Below are 23090 nucleotides of genomic sequence, written 5' to 3'. Positions count from 1 at the left end.
TCTTTTAGTCAATTTTGGTAACCTCACCTTGGAAAATTAGACATTATAGAAATTTCTATTTTGCTTTCATGCATTCAGGTGAAACTGATGAAATGGTTTGAAATTTTCTGAAACTCCAGGTACTCTTAGGCAGGATTTAGTCTTGCTTGTTTTGAACTGGCCTGGCAGGGTAAGGAAGGTCCAAGGTTCTGCAGCTGGTGTTGCCCACCTGAGACAGGACTCAGGGATGACTTCCAGCTGTTGCTTGCAGAACCCAATTAGGCTGAATGTGCATCCATGGAGCTGGATCCATGGCTGGTTTGCTTACTGCAGGTATATCAGCTGGTTTAATTAAAAAAAAATAAAAATGAGTGTTGCCTTATGCAGCTCTTCTGTGGAGCACATGCATTGGTAAGTGAGCAAAGGACTTGTAGCACATTGTAATATGAAGAACACAGAGGCTGTTTATTTGTACCTGTAGTCGTTGTGGATTCCTGAACAGCTCATGCTTGTAAATTCTACGTTTAAAATAAGACGTAAAATAAATCATGGCCTGGAGAAGGAAAAAAAACCAACCAAACAAAAAAAAACAACAATGCTTTTTTTTTCTTTAGTTTCATTTTCGTGATTTTTTTTTCTGAGCTTGAATCCTTAGTTACAATTAAAATCACTTATTTTGTTATTTCTTAATATGAAAAGCAGATTTCCTGTTGTGTTTAGTTGATTGATTATATGTATTTGTGTATTTATCTCCCAAAAATTGCTTTATCTAATCTGATCTAATTTGTTGTTGCTCTTAAGCTATGTTCTTTATTTAAAAAAAAAAAAGAAGTTTCCACTCACTCTCAGCTGTTCATGACTTTGGTTTAAATACTTGAAGAAAATTATACATGATACTGTTTTAATTTTAGAAGTCAAGTATAGTCTCCCCCTCTCTTCTGCTTTTAAACTTCTTTTTTTTTTAAAAAAATCTCTCCAGTCCCCTTCTCTGACCCTTCTTCCCTTAGACTGTGAGCATGTGAAAAGTTGTGTTCAGGTCACTTCTATTAAATTCTTTTTTTTTTTTTTCTATTAAATTATTTCCTGCAGAACTTCTTTTTACTAATACCTTTCCTTTATTTGCTGTTATTCATCCTGATTTATCTAACATACAATTTAGAAATACTTCAGTTGAGAACAAGAAAACTTCGACAAGTTAGGAAATTATTTCTTTTCTCTTAGCAGAATGGAATTGTGCATGTCATTTCAGGTACAAGGAAAACCTACAGGACTCTTCATTTCTGATGAAACTCTTCCTGCAAGGTTTAAAAAACAATCCTTGCAGATCCACCAGCCAAAATGTTGCCTCTTCTCCTATGGCATTACCAATGTCAGCAATGGATTATCATCCTCACAAGGACAGAACGGTCTTGTCACAAATAGTGGCAGATGATGACAGAGCTTTTTGAGGAAAAAAAACATAGGTTTTCATACAGGAAAAGCAATATATTTCCATAACTTTCATCTCAGAAGTTGCTGAGATATAATCTATATATCTGGCATCCATGTATATAATCTATTGACTTCATAATTTCTTGGGATTGCTTACAGACTGAAGAGCTGAGGGCTTGGCTTTCTATTATATCCACAGTGCCTGATACCCACTCCCTGGAAGCCAGAGAGCTGTGCTCATAGCACTTCTGGTATTTGCAGACTAGCAGTTCCGAAGTTATTTTAACAAGTATTCAGTTGTGATACTGGGATAGCGTTACGCCAGCAAGTAGTTGGTATGATTGCCTGTAGAATCATTTCTGAATATCTCTTTCTGGAGTATGTGGCTCTTTTTTCTTTGAGCTATACAAATGCTCTGTTGTCTACGTTTAGGATCTTCAGAGTTTTCAGGGGGTCTCTTTCTCTATTTTTGATTTGAGAAAACCAGTAGGGCTCCTGTTACTAGCTTGCATTGCAAGCACTGCAATATTCTGATTAAAAGCTTTCTATCATGTGAGAGGAGGAAAAAAAAAAAAAAGTACTGCAGATGCCCAGGCTAAATTCATCAAATCTATGAGGAAAAGAGAAAGAATGCTTTGCTGAGGCTGGGATCACATGTCCTGTACTGCCAGTGTCCTAATCCAAGGCAAACTGAAATGTTTCATAGCATCAATGAAAGCCATCACAGTGCTTGGGGCAATGAGGCATCAAGCCAACACCTTCTGAATCACTTTTTCTATGGCAATCCGTTTGTGCTATAATAACAGCACTTCCCCATTTAGAGGGACACAGCAATATTTTTACAGATGTCCTCACTGGTCATTTTATTTTTGAAAATTGAGCTGCAGACTGCAACAGCAAGTGCACCAAAAATATTCCCTTATATACCACCCATTCCTGGTGTTTGGGACTCAGCCCCAAACAGCTCAGCTGCCTTGTCACATCAGATCATCAGAAGGCATTTTGACATCATTTAGCCTCTGACCTTTGATTTCACTCTCAATAAGCAGAAAACCAAACATACCCCACAGAACACTGAGGAAAATAGAAGCTGCGACTGTGTCATTCTAAAACGAATCCCTATCTACAGATGAGACATTTCCCTGCTTTCACACAATAGATGCTTTTATTTATTACTATCGAGATTGGAGCCAAACAGAACAATCTCTCTCTGTATACAGATACTCTTTTAAATTGTTAGTGGGTTTTAAAATTGTTAATTAGCTGATCTGTGATTAATATGACTCAAATAACTGGAAAATCTCATAGTCTCATGATCACAGGGCTTTTCAACTGACTGGTCTACAAGTGCTGCTCACCCACCTCATAAGTACAATGGTGTTTTGCACAGAAAGAAAAAAGTAAAATAAGACGTACTGGTCAAATTGACAGTGCTTGCTTATACTTGCTGTTTAAACCAAATTACCATACTTGCTAATTAAAACACTCCCTTAGCTTCTTCAGCCAAAAAATATACTAATTGCAAAACTGAATAGATTATTTTAAAGCAGCAGAGATTTCTATTTCATTTCCAAGTTTCTCAGGTCATACTGAAGCACCTTGCTCGCAATGGAGGTCCTGCTCCAGAACATACATTATTGTCTGTATTTTGTGTATGTTTTGTTACATGAGAAAGTCCTTCAGCTCCCTGGTGTCAGTCAACATACCTTTGTTTTCAACATGTAGTCATTGTTATTAAAATTAGGTTCATATGTATTCTCTGTAACAACATACAAATGACAGTAGCATGTCTTGCTCCAGTCACTCTGTATGTCAAATCCCTGTTTTCCCTTCAGAGGCTTGTGCTGAACTGCTAACACTCCTCCTTTTCCTTCCCTCTCCTTCCTCTGAAGAAACAAAGCCAACCCTTGACCCCAGCTGAGCTGCTAAGCTGGCCAGCTGGGGAGCAGGCCGCTGTGAGAAGCCTTTCTTACCAGTCAGTCAATTTGTTGTTTCATGCAAGTCAGCTGAGTCCAGCTTAAATCACCAAATCTGTGGTTGGTAGTAACTGGTGTTAAGCAAACACTTTTTTAAAAACGTGAATCCAGACCTTCGTTTGGTAAAAACAGTTGGTGTCTGATTGATTCCTTGAAACATCATCCACTGAGAATAGGTATCAAGCTGGGGACAGAGGGCAGTGGAAAATCTGATGTGCAAATACAGCTGAGACACCGAGTGGTAAATTACAGTTTCATAACAGAACTACCAACTACCACTAGGATACAACTTAATCTGTTTAATTAAATCAGCTGACAAGTATAATAATACAAAATATGTGCTTAAGGTGATAAAAGTCACCTTTGCTAGAAAGATCATGTGAGAAATACTGCCAAAACTTCATTTATATATGTAGAACTGAGGGGTGTTATAAAAATTATGTCCAGATCAGATTTGTTGGTCTAAGCAGCTTCATTTTTGTAAGGATTCTCAGTATGAGCAGCCTCTGAGTCTTACTCTCTATCAGGCTTGCAAAACATGCTGTTGTTGAATTTGCTACAATATTACTTTACTGATTCTCAATTTTAATGCTTTGCCAAATACCTGGAAAGAAAGCATGCGTGTGGCTAAGACATCTTCTGTCATTACAGAAAAATAAAATGATATATCCAGACAGACAACTGGAAATTGGTGTATTTTTGCTCTCCTCATAGTCTGTGGTGGCCAGACTTTATGTCTGGTCTGGTCTGAAAGCAGGGTAACCATGTAAGTGAAGTGCCTTGTCTGTGCAACGCCCTCCAGAAGACCTTACTTGCAGGAGCACCACACTGCTGTAATGAAAAAGTTTCCCACAGCCAGGTAGGAACCTGATACCAACGAATTGTCTGCATTCATCAACAGAGCCTGACCATAAGTTGTATTTGAAACAAGCAATATAATTTAACTGATGGATGCACCGTTGCACAATCTGCTCATGGCCAGAAGCAGGAATGAGATGGCAACTGCACAAATACCAATAGCTAAAGCTGTTAAGGTACAAATGTTTTCAGATTTTAGTCCACTGGGCTTATTTCAGTAGAATTTGTGTTGATACCAACAGACTCATTAAAATTAAGGTAGCAGAAGGTGTAACACAGAAGGTTGTTCTGCAATTATTACTGCTAATTCATTATAAAACAGAAAAATGATGAATTTTGAGACTGGGGCCACATTCCACTGCAGGCCCTCTTTTTATTGTATCAGCAGTAGGTTTCCACCAAGGTCTCAGACCGGGTTTAACATTCCTGTCATCAGGTGCCACGTTATGACACAACAGTCTGAACAGCCTCTGCTTGAAAAAAAGCAAAAACGTTAATCTTGTTTTTGTCAAAAGCCAGAGGGAATTCATTATTGTGGCTTGGTTACATAAGAGAGAGCAGCACAGTTGTGTTATTATAAGTGCATTGCAATGGGCAAGGAGAAATTACCTTGTACATTAATTGTTTTAATGCATGTCATTTAAGAGAGCTTGTATATAAACAGATTTTAGCTAATAAAGGAGAGAGAAATTTTGTCATGTTGCCTGGCCTGAATTAGATTATTTATCATGGTTTAAATATATAAATGGTCATAAAACTTAATGATACACAGTAAAAGTTTATTACATTATAAAATTATGAATTAATTTTATTTCTATAACTATTAAACGACTGTTCACCTTGTGGATGTTCAGTATTAAGAATGTAATTTTGAGATACTAAAAAGCAAAAATATTGATATTTTGTTAGTTTATTTTTTTAAGAGCATCTATAATCAAATCTTTGTTGAGAATTATATAAATTTTAACACAAAATTTACCAAAATAGTTTTGAATTGAAATTTTACATCTGCAGACTTTCCATTACTGTAATGAGTTGATTTGATTCCTTCATTCTGGATGTCATTTTGAATACAAGATTTTGGAATTTTAATGCATTATTTTATAGGTCTGGTTGCTAAGTGGGCATATTTCAGATTACAAATGAACTCAGTTGACACTTCATTCTTGTGAAGGAAAGCTGTTACCAAAATAATTTGTTAAGATGATTACATGAACAGAGAATGAAAAACATAAGCAGAAAATCCAACAGGAATTCTTCAGAAAAAAAAAAAAAAAAAAGAGTTTGAATTTTCCAGAGGTCACATCTGCTGCCCACAGACTGGTCAATGAATTGGCTAAAAATATTTTTATTATTTTTTTAACGGATCTGACCTTTCTGCTTTCTTAAATATGGTGAAATAAGGTCATGTCTTCTATCTGTCTGATTTGATGCTGGATTCCTTGGTCCAGAAGAGGCCCTGCTGAAGCCTGTGGTAGCTTTGTCCATGACATGCTACCAAGGGATGCCAGTAAGGGCTACCAAAGGGCACCTTCTAAACTGAAATCAAGTCCATAGACATTTAAAGCAGGAGTCTGCTTTTAAAAAATATTTTGATACATTTTCATACCAATATAGATATTTTTTAAGCTTTAGCTTTCTAAAGTTTAAGGAACCATAAAATGTTTCAAGATGACATTTCTTGAGTTTCTTTGGAAGATTCAGAAATGTACAGCACTCCGGTTGTTCTCTGTTAATAGGAAGACATTTAGGATGGAGTTTTCAGGAGCACATAAATGACTTCTTTTTTTTTACTCTGAGCCAGTTATTTGCTTAGGCACCTCTGAGGACACTCCATGGTGACTGTGGTTTTGTACATGCTTTCTTATGCCATTGTGCAGCTTTAAGAGTGACGTGTAAATGACCTCTGGATATGTGTATTCACATAGTACACCATTCAAAAACAGTCTTATTTAGGTAACTTATAAATGACCAAAATCTGTAATTCACAAAATATGCATCAGTAGAGAAATAGGCAAAAAAGCAAGAAATAGCAGTGTTATTTTAAGAAATCAGAAGGCTTTTCTTGTAACATGCTCGTGACTTTAGCAGTTCTTGATCCTCTTGAGAAATGCCGAGTAGTTTATATGAACCCGCTGGTGCAGTTAGCTCAGTACTCTGTGAGAATATGTGAGAGCTACTAATAGGTGCAGAAAGAATGGCTGTACGTGCAGAGAGGTCAACAGGCCCTCTGCTGATGGTTATCCAAGGGGGAACAGAGCACAGGTTCAGTAGCCATAGAGGCTGCTGAGGCTACATGAGGCAAGACTGTGGTTAAATTTCATAGTTTTATACAAACAACCATACTTAAATGTTTCAAATCCACTAAGTTAGATTCTGGGGAACTCTCACTATACGTTTTTTGGGTGAGGTAGACATTCCAGTTGTTTGTAGATGGTGTGAACATTGGAGAGCGGAAAGAAAAGCGTGGTGGTTAAATTATAGATATTTAAGATTTGAGGCATCTATCTAAGAAGTCTATCATAACTAAAAGAACATTCCTTTCAACTGAAAGCCAGCAAACTGTAATCATTTTCAACTCCCAATTTCTGAGCTAAGATAATACTTGATATACCTCTCCTAATGGCTCCACTAAAACTCATCTCCCCACATTGTCCCACTATCCACCATTTGGTTCCCTCTTAGACTTCTGGCAGGTAACAAACTAGTTAAGGAGTCTGTCCCTCCCAGGGATGTATAACTGTTAACTTGTTAACATTAAAATTATTGTTTTCCTTCACTTTTTTTTTTTTTTTTTTTTTTTCCTGAAACAGTGTACAGGTCTTTGCAACCACTTGGGAGAGAACATGGGATCAGATGTTTTTAATGTAGTTCTTTTTTCAGGAGAACCGTAAAGTCTGAAAAAATAAATGAGACGCTAGAGATTTAGCAAGCATGGGTGTGGTGGAGCCTATAAACAACTTTGAAACAAAAATGGGAAATGAAAATGAGCTCCTTACAGTTCAGAGTATTATGTAAAGAGGAACATGATCAACAACAGAGGTTACTGTACCTGAAGAAGAGAAAAGAAACCCCTAGAGGGAAACTAAAGGCAGCTATTCTGTGGAGGAAAACTAATGCACAAAACATTGTGAGCTTTCTCACTGATCAGTTCTCTGTCTTTTCAGGACTGCTCAGACTGTGTTTGGGAGCTCAGGACTCATGTCTTAAATACCCTGAAAAAAAGAATGAAATAGTCTTTCAAATACAGTAGGCAATGCACATCTCAAAAGCTTTTCTTTTAAGCTCCCTGCCTTTTTGTAGTGTATCACTGAAACAAGTGTTTTTGATCCTTTAGACAAATCCTCTCCTTATACCTCTGACAAACCCATGAATTGCTTCTCCCTCCACTGCTGAGTACAACTACACCTGTGCAGAAGGTGACACTTAGCAGCTGCGCATTTATGCTGGAATTCAGTTGTCTACTTGTTATGACTGTCCTTTAAAGAAGGGTGAAGAATGAATGTGTGGATAAAACCCTGATGGATTCAAATGGATGTTTGAAAATATGTGTGAAGATCATCCCCCACATACCTCTTTAAATAGGCCCCACATGCCTCTCTAAATAGGCAGTTTAGTCAAGGAAATAGACACTTGAGGAACAGTTCTCCATTACTCATTAAAGGTATTTTAGCAAACATCAATGAAATAAATTTGACATGGTAGTGTCAGCTGTACCTTTAGCAGGTCAAGCATTTAACAAAATAAACTAATCTGCATGTGTGAAAAAGTCATCAGGTCCAGAAGCAACTGAAGTTTATAACATATGCTGAAACGTGAAATTAAATTTATACATTTTATAACAGAAATTATGTGAAAACAGTGGTTAAAAATAAACTTTTAAAAATTTCTGTTCCTGATCCATAATTAGTAAGACTATTATTATTATTATTTTCTGTACGATCTTGGATGGAGGTTCTAATGCTGCCCCAGAAATCTCTCTCACTGACCAAGCCATGAGGCATTTCCTTCCATCTCCTTCACCAGATCCCTTTGATCTGCATCGGGTTTCTAAGACCCACTCATTTTTTTCTTCACGTACCTCTAGCCAAAATATTTGCATGCCTTTTATTTCCTTCCTTTTCCCTTCCCCCACAGTGTACTTATTCAAGCACTCCCAAGAGGCAGCCTCTCTTGGCAGCCTTATTTTGCTCATGTCCTTTTTCACTCTATGCTTGTGTTCTCCCCTGTCTTTGTTTGTCAAATGATCTCCTCTTGTTACAGACAAGTTTTCTTTCTCTTCTGTTTTCTCATCAAAAAGATACTCCTGGCAGATGCCAACCCTTGAAAGCAGAAGTAAAAAGAAACCTGGACGCCAATGTGTTCAACTGTATATCCTCTCTGTTTGGTTAAGTTTGGTATTCAAATTAATTGAACATTTTTCCACAAGTAATTCCAGTTTAATTCAAGAGTTTATTTGCCATTTTGGTGCCATTGGTTGAATATATCTCTCTGTTCTTGCCTTACTCTGAATTTAATTTTTCAATTTCTGAATTTAATTTTTTAATTCAGTTGGTTGTATATGTCTTCTGAAACCACAAATTCACCCACCCCTGCCCCACTCACTGCCTCCTCCACTTTCTGTCTGAGTTACAGCTCGGCTGGCTGGAGTACGATTTGGAGTGCTCTCTTCTGCTCTCTCTGAGCCATTTATCTAAAATAAAAAAGCCCACAGTTCTTGGTTTATTTTAGATTTATGCACCGCTTATAGAAAGACAAAAAATATGTACTGATTGACTGTGTCACATGGAGAATAACGATGGTGGTGCTGTTGTTATGACAGCCTACAACCACAATCAAGACAAAGTTTGCTGGTGGAGGAAGAATTATCTTTTATTAGATCAGCTTGTATCACAGGGAAAATTCAACAAGTTTTTCAGCAAAGCTAAGTACAAGTTGAGATCGTTGTCTTCTAGTATATTAGCTGTGTCTCAGACCATTTCAAAGACAAAGTAGCTGACGTTTTTGAGAGAAAGAGGGAGGAAGAAACAGAGAGGAAGAGGAGACTGAGGAGACATCAGGAGGGGAAGGGAGATTTTAATCTAACAAAATCCCTGTCTCTGAGTCCATAGTGTTTGTTATCAAGCAGATTTGTGAAAGCACCCATTTTTTTCTTTAGAAAGAAATGTTGTAGGATTCCTTGAGGAGCAGGACCAAGACACCCAAAATAAAATGCAGTGACTATTTTCTTAGAAGTACTCCGTCCTTGATAACTGGTTGCTTCTGTACTTTACAGCTTGTAAATGCTAGCTGTTTCTGGTGCACAGTAGTTGCTTCGTTTCACCTGTGTAGCTGAGAGCGTTTGATGCAGTTGATGAAACGTGAAAATCCCCAGAAGTACAGGTATAGGATCGAGGGCTGGTGGTTGTTCTTTGTTAAGTGGTTTTTAATATGGTAGTGGAGAGATGTTGGTTACATTTTGTACTCAGGAAGGGCCTAAATATGTTTAGTTTGTTTTGGCCACAGGCAGCTTGCCTTTCATAATGTGAAAGTGAGGTTGGGGCCTATGTAATTAGAAGGGTTGTTCTGGAGAGCAGAATTTCAAAATCGGATTGCCTTCTAATAAATCTTTCAATGATTGCCTGCATGTAATTTCCAGTATGTGGAATTGCAAGTGAGAAGGATGTGTAAGAGTTTGATGATATTCTGCTCCCACTACATTATTTCAACATTGTGTGTACCCAACAGTTTATCTTGTTTTACTTCTTGTATATATTAATACATACTAACAAAAAGGACCTGTCCTTGCCTTTTAAAAAACAGGCCCTAACAGCAAGAAAAGAGAATAAATGATGCTAACATTAGCTTTTGTAAGGCCTGCGTCATCATGCATTGAGTATGTTGATTGCACTATAGTTAAAACATTTATGCAACTGGATTGAATCACTCTGTGGGGGAGGATTTGCTAATACTGTTGCATTTAACCTACTCCCTTAATCTTTCTGTTTAGTTATGATCCTGACATGATGTTTAGTGTATGATTGTTGTTAACATTGGTTAACCTCATCTACATCTTGACTTTTTTTACTTGTTACTTATGGACATTCTTGGTGACTACTGTCAATGTTGAAATACAATGTCTGAACTGTTTAAGTTAACAGCCCACACTATCCTATTCACCGTAAGGAATCCAATCTGTGTCTAAATAACCAGAGAATTGTACATAGTGCTTTGGCCTTTTCCAAGAAAGTCATTGTTGATTTGGATAATGATTTATAACTCAGTTATCTTTGGTTTATCTTAAGCTGTCCCATGATGTCGCTTGCTGTTGCAGCCAAAAATATTCCCTAAATTCTCATTTTTCAAACCTCCAGATATGTATCCTGCCCTTATGGGATCAAATTATCCGCAAGAGGGGAGTCTTTATAGTTTCATTTTACACATAGTAAAGGTGGGTGGCTTACCTTTGTGATGCTTTTAACATCAGTATTAAACTGAGTAATTGTAAAAATACTAGTACTAAACCATGGAGGATTTATTGAAGTGATGCTATAGTTACTTTTTCTTTGGTTTGTGTGATCTCAAAACTTCTTCCTGCTCTCCTTTGATGTTGCTTACTACATTACGGAGAACATTATTTATTTGACTTGACAAAAGTCAGTGCATGGCAGAAAATACCTTACACCTTTTTTGTAGTTTTTGTGAACAATCCACATGCCAACAGTGAATAGAAGATGCACAGAACTGTGTGTGCACATAGTCACAGAATCACTGATGTCAGCAGGGATCTCTGGAGATCATCTAGCCCACCTTTGTAGTTCTTACATTTTCCTTGCTCTGAATATTGAACTCCTTATTATACTCCATTTTTGTACAGGATGTTTCACACCAGTTTCATGCACTGTGTTTATTGTGTAGCATCCCTTGCCCAGCTCATGCTTCCCCTTGCACCTTAATGGTCTGGCTGGAAAATGACAGTTACTCTAGTTCTGCGCTGGGTGGTAACTTCTGGTGCAACTTTGAAAGCCATTAATTTTATTTTCTCATTTTGTCTATCTTTAAAATGAGATCACCACTGTTGTATTGTTTAACATTTCTGTTGCTATGATATGGTTAACCTTAAAATTATAAATACTGCAAGCACCGTTGCATTTCTTCAAATTTTATTGTCATGTGTTTTTATTTTTATTTTTAAGAGACATATTATTATGAATCTCAGATAAATTAAAATGCTTGAAGAAAAAAAAAAAAAAAAGAAAACAACTTCCAAACACGAGTTATTGGCTCAGGAAAATAAAACTAATAGAAAATACTGTAAATCTTAGCCTTTGAAGCCACTACTTAAGTCCAGGTTTTGGAGGCTTGAATGGAGGCGTAATTCTTCAATGTTTGGGGATGACAGTGTTTTATAAGAGAACTTCTACAAAGCTCTAGTATCCCATAATGGAACATAGAGAAAAGATCTAGCAGTTATGTCACAAATGACAGTGAAACTCGGACCCATTGTGTGACATCTCAGGGAAGGACCTTGGGAACCTCTGGTTTCTGATCCCAGGAACTTCCAGCTTGGGGCTGAGTTTGGGCAGCACTTTTTCCAGAGGATATATTGGTTAAAAATTTAGAGTGGTAAAGAGGATCTAAGTCACAGGACAGACCATGGATTTGGGAAGATGAAGAAATAACTTATTCACAGGGAAATAATATAAGAATAATAACAGTAAAGAAGCATGGGAAATCGTAGCAGTTCTTAATCTGTAGTACTTCCTGACCTTGAAACTGGATCACTCTGCTTCTCACCAGAAGTTAGCCACATCCAAATCAACTCATGCCCTGGAATTTTCATATCTTGTACAGGGGCAGTATGTTCTCCAAAATCTTTCCTTTATTTATTTATTTTTTTTTTCATCCTACACTAATGTAAGAAATATAGAAAAGCCTGAGGAATTTAGCAATGGTATTGTAGTGTGCAAGTATTCTCAGCAGTTAGGGAACACTAATATAAGAATAAAAGCTCTTATGACATGTGCTTTATAGTCTGATTTCAAAATACGGAGCAGATTTTTTGGTGGTTTTTGTTTGTTTGTTTGTTTCCCAAATTGCTTCTTGTGTCATCACAAAGCTTCACATAGCATTTTCTATATTTTCCATCTGGCTCTGTCCAGAGTTCTTTCATTCCTTCCAAGTGGAGACATACATTTTTTGAAAACCATCTGTAAAGATAATGCTGTATATTTAACACAGCATATAACATGACAGTAATTCATAACGCTTTTTGGAAGACTAAACAGTCTCTAGAAATCAGCAGCCCCTGAGCTTATAGATGTAGAGTCCATCCCAAGTGCCCAACAGTGTGAGACTTTTGAGGGTCCTCTTTATCCTCTGAAAGCACAGAGCTCAGGGCTTGGGCTCCCGCTGCAGGCATTGCTTAGGCATTGCCAGATGCCAGCCTTGCCAAATATCCCAGACCATGTGGGATTTCCCATATGGCATAGCCAGGTCCCGTGCAGGACACAGCTCCTGAACCCACCCATCCAGCACTCTCCGGAGGACATGGGGCTCAGTACGTGGGACATGCAGCTGCCCCGTGGAGCTGCTGGGAAGGACCGCTGTGGTTTGTCCATCTGCCCTGCACCGGCCCTCTGCCAGCATTGTGCCCAAAAGCGCTGTGATGGCCCTTCCCAGGACAACACAGGGCTGTTTCTGCTGAGAGTTTGGCTGCCCGTGCAGGAATATCTTCTCTAGCAAGTTGTCACATGCAATTGCCATGGGCCCCAGAGCACTGCTGCACTGGTGAGGCTTTTTCTTGCACTGATGTAGTGAAATGGCTGGTGCAGGTACATCAGTCAGGGGTTCAAACTCTTCAGCAACCCTGATTGGTGCAGCTGCATTGATGGTTATTGTCTGAGATTTACAGGTAGAAAATAGTAGGGCAAACACTTAATCTTGTTCTTTTGCCAATAGTTTTTTTTAATGCATCATTTAGCTTAGTGACAAGGTACAATTTCTTGTACCTTGTACAAGATTTTTTTTTTCCCCTCTTCCTGATTTATATTTTTCTTTGGGCTCTGGAAGTCATTTCTGAGTATGTCTGAGTGATTATTTCCTACCTCATATATATTAAAAAAAAAAAAAGTTTAACTCCAGTTGACCCATATAGTGCTATAAAGTATTTGGATTTTTAATTTATAAAAGAACTTTTGTTCCATGTTTAAAAATAATGGAATATATAGATTTGTTGTTATCTGAGTAACTGAGTACTGTCCAATTCTTCTCTAGTAAAGCAAAAGCTAAAAGCTATTTATTTTAGTGGGAGTTACACTAGTATTTCCTTTATTAAAAGGGGAAATTAGTAATAACGATTAATTAGAAAATGGAATATTAATCAGTAGTGTTTAAAGAGATGACATACAAATAGCCATATAGCAATTACCGTAAAAAAAAAAAAGTGGAGGTTTCTTCATTATATTGTTTTTCATGTCTCCAGATGTAGAATACACATATTCAAGTATGAGTTGAATTTGGAGCAAAGAAACTGCAAAACATCCTTGGTGACAAGATACCAAGGTAAGGTTTTCATTACAGAAACAAAATTTTCAGACATTCTTAGACCCAATTTGAACTTTGTTCATAATATAATGGGGAGGAGACAGACATATTAAATGCTAATGTACATACCATTTTATTTGTTTTAAGTAAGCATATTCAGCTTATTTAATGGAGATTCACCAATTTCAATCACCGTAAATCTTAACAGTCCTATTTAGCATCCGTTGCTTGGAAAAATCTCTCTAAAAGTAGAAACCCTACAGTGTGCTGCATAAACACAGTATTATGAACTGATTACCTAAAGAACACCAGTGTAAAACCTTTAAAGACATAGTAAGCCAAGGAAAACTTGTTCAGTGTGCTTTAGGGGAAAGTGGTGACTCAGAGCCTGACTTCCAGCAGTATTCATGTACAGATCCATACACCTCCATGTGAAAGTCCTCTACTCTTCTTTCTTAATCAAGCAAGTCTGTATTGCACCCACCAGTGTTACTGCTAGGTATGCCAGTCACAGGCTTTCAGAGAGCTTTTATGGCTTGTGCACATACAGCTTCAAATCTGTTGCATCATAAACTCTTCTGGGTACTTAACCAGTTGCCCTATTTATGCTCACAGACTGCTCAGACTAATGTCAATGTCTGAATATATAAAACTAATCCTGTTTTCTCCGTCACCTTATTTTTTGGATACCAGGAAATTAGATTCTGTGTGTCTGACAAGTAGGAAGTTCTTGTCTGCACATTACAGCATGGCAAAGAAAGTCAGAGAGGTAAGTCATTTGTCAAGGACGCACCAGGAGACAGTGAGATAGCTGGGAAGAGCTATTTTCTGCTGCTGAGCCTCTGTGCTTTAACCCCAGGATCGTACAAATGAACGCAGGCAGAAACCTGACCTGAAAATAGCAGATTTTCAGTTAAGATCACTAATGAGGATTTTAATTAGTTGAGTAAGCCAGTGTCAATACAACCAGTAAACCGAACTCCATGACCTAGCAGCCTACTTCTTCCTGAAGGAAGCTGTATTCTAGACGAGTGTGAATCAGGCCTTTTAGCTATTTTTTACCATTTATTGGCACAAGTCTTGCTTCATTAACTTTTTTTCTTTCTTTCTTTTTTTTTTTAATTCATTTAAGTAGCATTGTTCTATTTGGGGTGTAGATCCATTCTGAATGTGCTCACCTGGATGAGGGCGGCCAGTGATTTCCATCAAGGGCCACGTGGCTCACTCCTGGGACCTTGCTAGCCCAGTGTCATCTTCTCACATGGTAGCTGGGCTTTCCCTGCCCACCTCTCTCCAGTCTGCTGGCTTGAACTGCAGTTAACCCCCCTCTGCTGCAAGGGGAACACGCAGCACTCTGCCAGTGCTGGTGCCAGTGCTCCTCCACAAAACTGCTGAAAGTTTTCTGTTCCCCAGATCTGGCAACAACTGAAATAAACTTTCCAGCAAACCCCTCACCCCAGTACCTGATTTTTTTTTTTCTTCATATTTTCTGTTGTGAAAGTCTTGGCAGTAGTTGTGCAATCGCAGCTTTGAATGTATCTAGACATATTCTGTGATGCAACAGGGCTTCTCTATGCTTTTGAAGCAGCATACTCACTGGTGGAAACAGATTGCTCAGTTGGGGCAATTTGTTAGTGCCATGGTGTGAAGTCAGGGTTACAGCAAGTCAGGGACACTTTCTAGCTGAATGTTTGTCAATATACAATGAAACGGTGAACTTTTGGACTTGTGTCTAGTTTAGGATGACTGTGAGTGTTACACACAATAGTTTTGCACCAGTCAGTAGTAACCACAAGTGCAATACAATGTGAAACATTGAACAGATTTCCAGATCCTAGAGAGTTTATTAACATAGGAGATAGTAACATGGAAGATAGGGAGGAGGAAGGCTGAAGTATGGCGGGATGGAGAATTGTGTGACAGCTGGCCATGATCAGGACAGCAGCAAGGAGGAATGAAGAAGAAACAAAGGATAAACAGGTAAAGAAGTTTCATTGCAAACTGCCTAGTAAGGGAGGAGAACAGCCAGAGAGAAAAGGCAATTTAGAAAGGAGAAGACAGCACCACTTTGATGGACTCTGCTGGATGAGCTGCAGAATGTTCCTGTGATGACTGCACTGAAAAAGCTCTGCTAGCCTGGGAATGCACTGTATAAAATGGTCGCAGGACAGAGCTAGTGCTGGTAGCAAGATTTGTTTCATCATTGGTATTCGCTGCCTTCCTCAGTAACTATGCAGGAATAGCCCCCAGACAAATGGAGTCTGCACGGGGCTAAGAAAGGCCTGCTGGTGGAAATGATGTGTTGGTGAGGGCTATCAGAGGCCTTCGCCACTCTCTGGCAAATCTGCACTTTGTACAAGTTCCTGTAAGAAGTAAATATAGTGCAGACAGAAAAGCACATAGAGAAGTGGATCCACTCTAGAGACTTATTTCAGTACCACTGTCTTACTTATTCCAGTACCACAGACTGTCTCTTCCATGATGATTTGGAGATGAGGTTCTCTGTCAGGAGCAGATTTGATCCTGCCATGGAGATGAACTCCTTGGGTCTGGTTGAAGTCCTTTTTACCCATTTTCAATGACTCCATGGCATGGTCTCTATTATAAAAAAATATCAGTGATGCTTCAATTCTTGAAGCCTGAAGAAGTTACACATAAATGCAGTTCCATTTGGCTAATGATACACTCATGACAGTTGTTTATGCAGATCTGCAAGCAGATTTTGCTTAAATAGTTATTTTACTCTAGTCTCTAAATATATCTACTTCTGTAGATCCTGGGCAACTTCCATCCTGTATTTTAAAGGATGGCACAGCTGAAATCTGTTTTGAAACATGTTTATTAAGAGGGTTTGCCTGTGAATAATGGTTCTAGCTTAAATTCTCACTCTGCCTTCATCTAAACTGTGTAGGAAATCACAAAGGTTATGATCCCACAGGTTGCTGTCTCTCTTTCTTGCAACAGCTCTCGGGTCTGAGAATACAGAGCAAAATTGTCTGATGATAAAGAAAAAAAGATTAGATTTAAATCAGAGCAAAATGACTACTAACTAAAGCTTAATTAACATAGCCAATAAAGGACTACAGGTACAGACACTAAGTCAATAATTTTTTAAAACCTTTCAGAAGGTTTCTAGGTGCTATTGGAAATGAAAAGCTAAATGCACAAGAGATGCTACAAGCAACAAAAGATGAAAAAGTAAAAGAAGCAAATTACTTCTTCATCTCTAAGTTAGGTTATTAAGTGGCAATACAGCAGTGTCAATTTGTATGAACTTCTGCCATTTATAGCAGAAGAGAACGTGGTTCTATTTTTACCCAGCATCGGTGGTGTTCTGGTAATTCAAAAATATCGGAGATCCAAATAATTTTCTAACTCAGTAACTTTGTTTCCACCCTTTTACCTGAGTTCAGAGTGAATGACAGAAAATAATAATAAAAAAAATCTTTGCTGCTCACCATTAAAAACTTTAAGTAAATTCTGTGAAAATTACTAGATTTATTTTTCATGTTTGAAACTTTCTGCAGTGGCAGGGTATTTCTGCAGAAGGAGTGGCAGCTTCTAATGGCACATGTAAACGTGCTTTGCAGGGGCAAGAAGCTTGCATACATGTCCAGGATTTATGCACCTTGCTAAACATAACCCACAAACTTTTGGGGCCTATTTAGCCTTTTTTAGAACCATCCAGAGCCTTTTCTAGAGCCTTCTTTCACCTCCCACCTCATCCCTCCTTTCTTGGGGAAGCTCAAATCAGTTGGTTTTGAGTTTTCCTTGCATTGTGGCGCTTTCCTCCTGAATCACTAGCTCAGGTCTCAGACCACTCTCTTCATTATTTGGAAAGCTGCAAGGAAGTTAAATCACTGCGAGGAGGCCTATAACATCCACCAGACATCTCTTCAGTGCAGAGGACTACAGTTACTGCTGCAAGTGCTGAGGCGGAGCTGCCTCCTGAAAATATGCTTGGGTCAAATTTTCAGCTCTAAAAACATTGGTTTGATTTTTGGCCCATTTCTTATATGCTCAAAGGTACTGGTTTGATTTCAGACTGTGTTCTAATTCTTACCACACTCACCCAGCTATCGCTGAGTAGATTCTTTTTGTAAAAGGTAAAGACATTCTATGAAAGCAATATGGGTTTGAAGAAGAAATGTGCTTCTTCTTTTAAGAGTGTATCCTCTTTATTCTTAAAATGGAACTGTCTGAGCTTCCTTGATTGTAAAGCTATAATGACAACTAAAAGGGAGTTAGTAGGTACCCGTTATAATGAACAATCTGCATGGGCACCAAAGCTGCAATTATAATTTGCAGGTTAAGTGATCACACCACAGAAAATCTAGGAACATAATGAAGAATTTGTTCAAACTTAATTAGTGCAAGTCATTACAACAATTGTGAGGGGGAGGAGGAGGAGAAGAAGGCAATGAAAATAAATTGCTGTCCTTAAAGTTGTATAGTGTATATTAACTCTCAAATGAATCTAACTGTGGCAGTGAAAAGGTAAAAAAAAAAAAAAAAAAAAAAAGTGTTGTGGTTTAGGCCGGCTGGCAGCCAAACACCACACAGCCATTCGCTCACCCTCCCCCCTCCCTCTCTGGGATGTGGGAGAGAAACGGGAAAGTGAAGCCTGTGAGTTGAGATAAAGACAGTTTATTAAGACAGGAAAAAATAATAACAATAATAATAATAATAGTATTAATAATAATAATGTGTACGAAATAAGTGATGCACAATGCAATTGCTCACTACCCGCTGACCGATGCCCGGCCTATCCCCGAGCAGCCGGCCCCCCCTCCACCCCTATATATTGTTCAGCATGACGTCAGATGGTATGGAATACCCCTTTGGCCAGTTTGGGTCAGCTGTCCTGGGTCTGTCCCCTCCCAGCTCCTGCTGCATCCCTAGCCTGCTCGCTAGCAGGACAGAGCAAGAAGCCGAAAAGTCCTTGGCTTGGTGTAAGCACTGCTCTACAACAACCAAAACATCAGCATGTTATCAGCACTCTTCTCGTCCCAATCCAAAACACAGCACCCTACCAGCTACTAGGAGGAAAATTAACTCTGTCTTAACTGAAACCAGGACAAAAAGAGAGAGAGAGAGAAAGATTAGGAAAAAATAACAAAGAAAAGAAATTGAAAAGAAGAAATAAACTGTTGGTATATGAAGGGAAAAAGGGGAAAAACCTGTTTCCTTAAATCTTTGTATGTTTTCTGCTAGTATAGCTGCTGCAGAAAGGCTGGTATTGTTCCTGCACACAGAGTGCTGATTTCTTCCCTGGTTCCACATCAGCTCCTTTACTGTTGGCTCTCTGTGCATTTCCATTGCAGCATTTGGAAGGACTTGAACGAAGGAGGTGAAGGGCAGTGATGAGAAGATAGGGCCAGAAGTGGCCATTAGCCAGAGCTGGGAACAGCAGGGCGATCACAGCTGCAGTCTGACTTTCCTCTCTCTGACTTTCATAATTAATATGATTATTAAAATCTGTTTATTTCTAGCTTTAAACCGTTCCACGTTTTTAGTTACATCCTAACTTGACTCTTCTGATTCTGTAGTATTTTCTGCTTTTACTCTCCTTTCATTACTGACCATTGGAAGGAAAGATAATAAAAAGAGAAAGGCTTAGGAAAAATGCCTATTTTGGTTATTAAAAAAACAAACAAAAAAGTTAATTACAAATCTCCATTGACTGTAATAGTTTTTAACCACTGTGAATTGGTCAGACCAATTCTTGCTATATTGATATATAAGAATCAGTTAACACTGCTCACCCCTAAGCTGAAATAGTGTTACTGTGAGAGTATGTTTGTCTGAACAAGGCTGGAATAGTTCCAGTAAAGCTGGTATGAGTTTTAACAATATCTGTGTTGTGTTTCTTTGCAGGTTGCATCCAACAGTATGGCAGCATATTTCTTACAATGACTCACTAAACCAGATACTTCATGTAGTCAGCTTCTGAAATGCCTTAAATAAAGCCAAAATAAATTGTTTTCTAGATCCTCTTCTTTGTTCCACATTCCCACAGCTTAAACCTGTTTTGGCAGCCATTTATTCCATGACTAGTCCCACAGGCAGCAGCTAGATTACTTGTGAAGCCATTTGTAAATGTTTTCTGCATTCAAAGTCAAAACGTTTACTTATGTTGCCTTGATAAATTGTAGGAGCACAAGTCTATCTAACAGAGGAGAGGGGATAAATCTCAGTCACGTTTGTCCTTATGATTCCCCGTCTTGGGGCAGTTTGGTCTTAACTGTTTTCTAGCATTCTGTCTTTTAGGGGAATAAACCTATGCCTTATTTGTTCAAGGTACTCAGCTGACTTTCTTGGCATAGAATCTTATTGTGGAAGAAAATAATAGCTGCTTGTTGAACAGAATCAATATCTTAATTCTTATAACTCCAGAGAGAGTTCATCTTTCCACTTCTTATTCTCTGCTGCTCCTGAGCTGCCAGAAAGAGGAGGTTTACAGCAATATCTAAGGCTGGTCAGACCCTGGGCTCTGAAAGTTTGTTGTCCAGATTCTTACCTGGAACAAGAATGAACCCTCGATTTCTTGCTCTGTTCATTCACACCTTCAGCCATGAGGTAAATTATAGGATATTTTCCATGTATATTTTGGGTCAACTGGAATTGCTGCAGCATCAGTAACTTCCTCCTCAGATCCGTGTAAGTCCATGCCTGAACGTGGGTCCCACAGAAGAAGGAAGAGACAAAGCTTGTGCAGTGAAAAGGTGTAAGATGACTCTGTCATAACTAGCACAAGTGCTGTTAGCCAAGTCTAGCGAGCAACCTAACAGGGTTCAGAAACCACACAGCTGGCAAACAAGGGCATGAATGGAAGGTGGGAAGACTGTCAAGTCTGCTACTACTTACTCATTTCTGGGGAAGAATAGCTGAGACATATGGAGTGAGGTCAATAGGCCAGCATGTGTCTCTACCATCCAGATCTGTAACAAAACTACAACTAATACAGCTGCTCTGTCTGAGAGGAAAATAAGCACAGTGAAGAAAGGAATATGAATCACCCACACCTTTCTGTACTTGCTACCTTTTGCTAGCAACTGTTTGTAGGGATCTTGCCCCTTCTATGTATACCCTTGTAACCATTACTGGCAGGAGCTAATTCAGAGCACCTTAATGTATCGACAGAACTACTGGCAGCAGGTGGGTGTCATAAACTTGTCAGCAGCTGAGATGAAAGGTAAGGATAGCTTGATATTCCACTAAGTGGGCAGAGCTAGGGAATTACTCTAGAAGGTAGTTAAAGCAGAATTTAATCCAACTATGATATGGAAAAACAGTATATGTATACATTCATATATATAAAACAAAAGCTAGAGCTGACCATGTAGTGATATCACTTTGGCAGAAGGTCTGCAGACAACTGATTTGAACTAAGTGCTGTATTTTCTGAAGAGTGGCTTTATAAATAGGTCTTCACTACCAAACAGCAGACAGACTAGAAGATTTCACAGGTTTTATTTGAAAAAAAAAAATGAAAAAGGGGAAGTCTGAGGTCAGAGAATGTCCCCAATATTCAAACAGAACTTTTTTTTTTTCATTTCCACGAAAGAGTTAATTTATTAGCTATTATTAACTTTATTATTTATATTTAATGTGGAAGTTCCAAAAAGGATGTTCATCATTCTTTTGAATTAGGTATTTATATATGGTATTATATACTGGAAATAGTATTAGAAAAAATCTTTCTTCTAATTCAAGCACAAAGACAATCCTATAAGGAGATGGGAATGTTTGGACTTTAACCTCGTCTTGATCTGAATTTGCAGCAGGCTGTTATACAGCATCACTCAGAACGTGTAGCTGACGTTCTTCACTGGAGCTAAGCCTGTCCTTCTTAGGACTGTTGCTGTGGGCACGGATATATACGCACCGCTCTGATTCTGCTGCCCTGAACACGTCTCAAAATCATGTTCTCTCCTTTTCATGAGAGCATCAAGCAAAGGACATCTCCCTCTTGTGGAGGAAAATGTAACACCACTGGAAATTTTAAATTCTGCTTCAGAGGCCACACACACGTTGAGCCAGAACGAACCTAGCTCCTAAGACAGCAAGAGAGGTGAATTTATTTGTAGCTTTCCTTTTTATGATGGTGTGGTATGGGCAAGAGCAAAAAAAAGTATCATCATCCTAACAAGGATGTTTTGATTCAAACTTATACTGCATCATTACAAGCAGGTTCTGAACTTTTTCTTTTGCACTACAGTAAAAGCATATCTAAACAGGTCAGGCATTTTGTTCTGCAGCTTATCTTTGAACTTATGGTTATTACCAGAAAATTTGCCTTTCTTCTGTTTATAAACAGCTCTTTGCACTTCCACTGTAAAGATGAAGGATTTAGTACAACTTTGAACCGGTGCATATTCCTTTCTTTATTCTGGTTTCTGCATGTAGGTAGTGAGTGTTCTTAAACAACCTTTTTCATCCCCGCCCCTCCACCCCCCAAACACCGAGTCATTTCTACTGTGTTTTTACTGTAGCATGAAACAGATAATTTCTATGTATTTTTTCTGTTAGGAGAGGATTGATTCATGATCATTTGCTTTAATGTTGACCTCTCCTGTTTCAAAATCATGGTCACATAAAACAAATTCCACATGTTTCCTTTGGCTATAATACTGACCTTTGTAGGTAGTTAATAACCAAATAATTTAGTAGTCCACTCAAGTATTGTGCCTTTCAGAGACATACATTACGTTAAGTGTGTGTTCCTGAATAAGCACTTCTAAATTTCTTGTGGTTATAATTCAGGCTCCCTGATATACAAGACAGAGAAATTACATGGCATCTTGTTCAGTATTGCACTTTATTTTGTTTATTCCCTCAGTCAACTTTCTTTTTCATTTGTAGAGCTTTTGAGCTGCAGGCCACCATGAGGTCTGCCCTCAGTCTCCTCTTCTCTGGCCTGAACAAACCAAGGGACCTCAGCCGCTACTCATGCGTCTTCCCCTCTAGACCCTTCACCATCTTTGCAGCCCTCCTTTGGACATTCTCTAACAGTTTTATATCCTTCTTATTGTTGCACCCAAAACTGCACGCAGTGCCCAAGGTGAGGCTGCTCAGCGCAGAGCAGAGCAGGACAATGCCTTCCCTCACCCGGCTGGCGGTGCTGGGCCTGAGGCACCCCAGGGCAGGGTCGGCCCTCCTGGCTGCCAGGGTACACGTAATTCAAATTCAACTTGCTGTCAACCAGAACCCCCAGATCCCTTTCCACAGGGCTGCTCCCCAGCCTCTTGTACCACAGTCTGTACGTACAGCCAAGGTTGCCCCGTCCCAGGTGCAGAATACAGCATGGGGCAACCCTGG

Source organism: Cygnus atratus, chromosome 2 (genome assembly GCF_013377495.2).
Source record: "Cygnus atratus isolate AKBS03 ecotype Queensland, Australia chromosome 2, CAtr_DNAZoo_HiC_assembly, whole genome shotgun sequence".
Classification (NCBI taxonomy): domain Eukaryota; kingdom Metazoa; phylum Chordata; class Aves; order Anseriformes; family Anatidae; genus Cygnus; species Cygnus atratus.
Note: the sequence above shows the minus strand (reverse complement) of the source record.